The following is a 5,096-nucleotide window of genomic DNA, read 5'->3' on the forward strand; positions in this document are numbered from 1 at the left end:
AACTACTTAATTACATCATTATTTAATTGACAAATTATGTCATTGTATAACTGCCAAACCATTGAGAGTCATGACCCAGCCAAGTCGACACATAATCTTAACCATCACAGCCAGGGTCTCTCACCTTTCACCTCACACCTGCATATTCTTTATTTGCAGCTGTACACCATTAATGTGTAAAATAGTTGGATAGTAGACTTTTTACTATTATAAATGTGAAGTATAGGATAATGAGATCATTGAGAAAGTAAGGATTAGCTATATAGTAAAGTTAGCAAGGGAAACTTTCTGAATTTAGAAGTAGACACATACATACTTCTATGATGCTCTCTAATCACTAACTGTTAATTCATTCATAACTGAAATTCATGAATACTTAAAAACTATCAGTTAGAAAAAATCTGGGGGGGGGCTGGCAAGGATAATGCCACCTCTCAGTCTCTGGCCTCCTGGCAAGTGACCCACCAAACCACTCCTATGAATTGAGAGTTTTGCCCCTCCTTCCAGTTGTCCCAGTTCAGGTACAAGGACATAGGGCTTTGGTCTTTCTCCACTGGTATGTGGTCTGGGGTCGGTGCCCCATGGAATGGACTGGGTGGTGAGGAGGAAGAATTGGCTATCTTCTAAGAAGGCAGTAGTGTTGGGCCTTTAGCCTGTGTGCATGGGGAGGAGGTGGGCTGAGGAGACCCCAGTATGTTTGTGAGACTGAGTATACTGGCTGTTAAGCAAATGGGAAACTTCCAGGATGCAATATCTGATGCTGCTGGTGTGTGTATGTGTGACTATTAGCAGGTGTGTCAAGGTATGGAAGAAGACTGTGGATATGAGAGCTGTTCACCCCGGATGCCCTATTTTCCTCATCAGAAAAATGGTGACAAATCCTTGCCTTTTCATAGAGCATCAATACATGTCAGATCTGGAGTGGCGAGTGGCAAAGAATAAATTTTCTAAAACATGGTGGTGGAGGGGGGCTATAAGTCAATGAAAATTACTCTAACTTTAGAAGCAGATAATAGAACTGTGGGAAGTATGTTGTAAATAACTTCCCTAAACTGAACTGTGCCACTGTACACTGTGATAAAGACATGTAACATTAATAAATTCTCTATACATTGGCTTTGAGACATAAATATGCCACAAAACAACCTCCTTAAAATTTTAATTAATCAGATCTCTATAAATTGGCCTTGGGACATAACTATGTCCAACAACAACCCCTTAATTGGCTTGGAGACATAAACATGTCTCAAATATGAAGATAAGGGTACAGTATATCATCCATTTCTGACCTGGAAGCAGCAATGCAACACACCAGTCTTGGTTCAGTGTGACAGCACCTGGTGCTGACCTTGTAGAGTCCGAGGGGGAAGATCATATGGAAACACTGGGCTTCTGCTCACTTGTTGAGAGAAGGCTGTGGCAAAGTGTCTCTCATTCCGGTCTCCAACTCTACTGAATAAAGCTGAAAATGAAAACTAGGTTCCTGCCCACCACACGAACCTCAGACCCTAACGACTTCTTCCAAGTTGGAGCTGTGATCAGGCCTTCCTCCCATAAGCACCAGTGAAGGGAACACCTGAAGTCTAACGCTCTGGACTTGAGTCATGGAATTAGCATTGTCATCGTTCATTCTTGTTCTCCAGTTCTAAAGGAACGTCTTAAGGGCTTACCTGTGTTCCTTACCATGACTACCTTGCCATAAGCTAAATGAACTCATGCATGATAAACTTGAGTATTCATTTATTTTAAAAATAAACAAACCTCAGGAAACTCTCTACCCTCTCTGTGCACGCCCTCTGCTCCATCCCAACACTAACTAGAATCAGATCATGCCACTTACCCGCTCAGAATTCCCTTCTCCTCACACTAAAAGCCAACATCTTGACTGTGGTTCAGAAGGCTGTGTATAGTCTGTCCACCTCTCAGACTCTGGCTTCTTGGTCCCCCATCTTCTTGCTCCAGCTATACTGGAATCCTTGCTGTTCTGTATCACTAGCATGACCCTCTCTACCTGCCTCTCTGCTCCCCCGTCACCCCCACTTGCTCTTGCAATTCCCTCTGCCTGGAATGGTCTTCGCCTCAATCTTGCATGGTCTACCCCCTTATGTCCTTAAAGTCTACTCTGACACATCACAATTAAAAACAAACAAACTTAAACTGTGATTTGGGTGAAAGTTTACAGAGCAAATCAGTTTTCCCTTCAACAATTCCTACATGTTCTGATTCATGATTCGGTGGGATTGCAGCACCCACAATATAACAGGACTCTTTGCAGCAACTCGCTGTGTTTTCTGTTTCCACGGTCCTTCTGTCCAACCCTCTTTGCCCTTGGAGCTTGATCTCTGGGCAAGTGCTGCCCTTCCATATTCCAGGGCTGCTTGTTCCAGGAGTGTGTGCTCACCTGGTGCTACTGTTCACCTTAAAGTCCTGTCTACAGTTTATACTTGAAAGCTGAGCCACAGAGGCGAGTGCCAGGCTTAAACGAAGCTGAAGGACATAGTCACTTTTGGGGAGAAGCTTTCGCAGACCACCAAAGATACAGGAGTAAGTCAGAAAGCCTTTCTCCTAGGCTTCCAATGCAGGTTTCTCTAAACAAAACATGCTTACACCTGGGTCTGCAATCAGTAGACGATGGCTGACAAGTTCTCCCAGCAGTACTTAGAGCCTCTTTATTCAGTGCCCAGCTTCCACATGTGTCTGAGGGGTTGAAAACATCAAGTCTTAGGTCAGATGCATCATAGACTTCAAAGCTACACCTTTGCCTTTTAGTACATTAAAGCCTTCTTCAGCACACACCTAGGCTTATTGCGGCAATTTCTATAATGGCAAAAAGATGGAAACCATTAAAAGGTTTGACAATAGAGGAATTGATAACAAACTCTGATACATGCAAACAATGGAATATTATGCATCCTTAAAAAACAATGATGAGTCTGTCAAACACCTTAAGACCTGGACACAATTAGAGAGCCTTATGCTCAGCAAGGCTAGTCAATCTCATCAAGATAAATATCTTAATGACACCACTATTATAAAGGAAAAGAGAAATGATTTTCACGCCAAAGGATAAGACTTTAAAGCTGACTGTGAGGTGAGGGTCGGGAGGGAAGCGGGCGAGGGAAGAAGCAGGGAAATAGGGAGGGAGGGAGGGAGGGAGGGAGGGAGGATGGGAAATGAAGAAGGGCAAAAAGGAGCCACCTATGCAGGGGGGTTCCTGGGACACGGTTACAGATCGACTTGTTAAGTTGGGCGATGCAACTACATAGAGCATGTTTTCTTCGTCAGTATTATATTCCACATGCAGAAGGGAAACTGTATTAAACAATCAATCAATAAAGTTAAGAATTGTTTTAAGGAGAGAAAAGGGTCACAGCCTTCCCAGCCCTCCAGATTGCCCGCCCAGCAGATCTGCACTTCGGCGGGAAAGGCCACACCAGCAGAAACAGGACTGGGATTCTTTTGTGACACGCAAGTTGGTTTCAAAGAAAAAGGAAAAAAGTCTTGTGAAGCAGATTTGACCAATATAGTATATCTTTTCATTTCTTACCACTTGCGGATTCAAGTAAAATGGAATCCATGACAACTTCAACATTTTCTTTATCACGTTGCTTATTGGTCCAGTGATGAGGAATTATGTTTTCTTTATGTGGATGTGTGATCCATACTGAAAACCACAGCCTTCACCAGGCAGTGCTTCACACCCTCTGTGCTTTCAGCAAGCAAGATGGCGTCATCGGCGTATTACCGGATGTTGGCAATGCTGATGCCATTTCCTTCCTCAGCTAATCCAGATCCACTGACCACGTGCTCAGCATGCAGACTGAATAAATCTGATGAAAGGGCCCAATTCTGATACACAGCCTTCTTGATTTGAAACCACACAATATCCCTTGTCTGTTCAAATGGACTGCTTCCTGGTTAGGCTCCACAAAGCGCAATCACGTGTTCTGGAATGCTCACCCATTGTAACATCACCCATAATTTGTTATGATCCACACATCCCCCTGTTGTTGCAGTCAGTAACACATAGGCGACATCTTTCTGCTTTTCTCTGCTTTTAACCAAGATCCACCTGACATCAGCAATGAATCCCTCATGCTGCGTCCTCTTTTGAATCTGGTCTGAAATTCTCACATTTTCCTGCCAATCCCTACTGCTGCAACCCTTTAAAAGTTATGATCAGTGGGGAGACAGTCATAAAGGTCAGGAGACAGAGCTGGAATTATGTATGTTTTTTTCCCCTTTTTCTTCTTAATCTTTGGTTTTTTCTTTTTGTTTGGTCTATGTTATGGTTGCTTTGCCTACTGATAAAAGATAAGCATGGGAAGCAAGCTCGAGGAGAAAGCAGCAGGACCGACAGTCCTGAAGGGACTTGGGGGAGAAGGAGGCAAGGGAAGGGAGCAGTGAGCAAACAGTGCCATAGAACAACCAGGCAATTAAAATCAACAACAAGGAGGACGTAGAGATCCTGGTGGTGTTGGAGCAACAGCAATCTGGCTGAGAGGAATTACTCAGAGGCAGAAGAAGGGTGAGCGTGATGGTGGGACAGGAGGAAGGTGAAAGGAAACAATGGAAAGATCTAGGAAGCAAAGCTATGGATAGAGGTATAAGCCTAAGTGTGTACATATATAAATACATTAATTCATAAAAATAGAGGTATTGGCCTATGTATATACATATATATTTATTTTATTGCGGGCTCATACAACTCTTATCATAATCCATACATCCATCCATTGTGTCAAGCACATATGTACATTCGCTGCCCTCATCATTCTCAAAACATTTGCCTTCTACTCTAGCCCCTAATATCATCTGCCCATTTCCCCCCTCCCTCCCCACTCCCCACTCCCTCATGAACCCTCTATAATTCACAAATCATTATTGTTTTGTCATAAGTTACACTCTCCAACCTCTCCCCCACCCTCTTCTCTGCTGTCCATCCCCCAGGGAGGAGGCTATACATAGATTCTTGTAATCAGTTCCCCTTTTCTACCCCACGTTCCCTCCACCCTCCAGGCCTCACCCCTCTCACCACTGGTCCTGAAGGAGTCATCTGTCCTGGATTCCCTGTGTTTCCAGTTGCTATCTGTACC

Source organism: Echinops telfairi, unplaced genomic scaffold (genome assembly GCF_000313985.2).
Source record: "Echinops telfairi isolate 266 unplaced genomic scaffold, ASM31398v2 ScPeMD7_7468;HRSCAF=8506_0, whole genome shotgun sequence".
Lineage (NCBI taxonomy): Eukaryota > Metazoa > Chordata > Mammalia > Afrosoricida > Tenrecidae > Echinops > Echinops telfairi.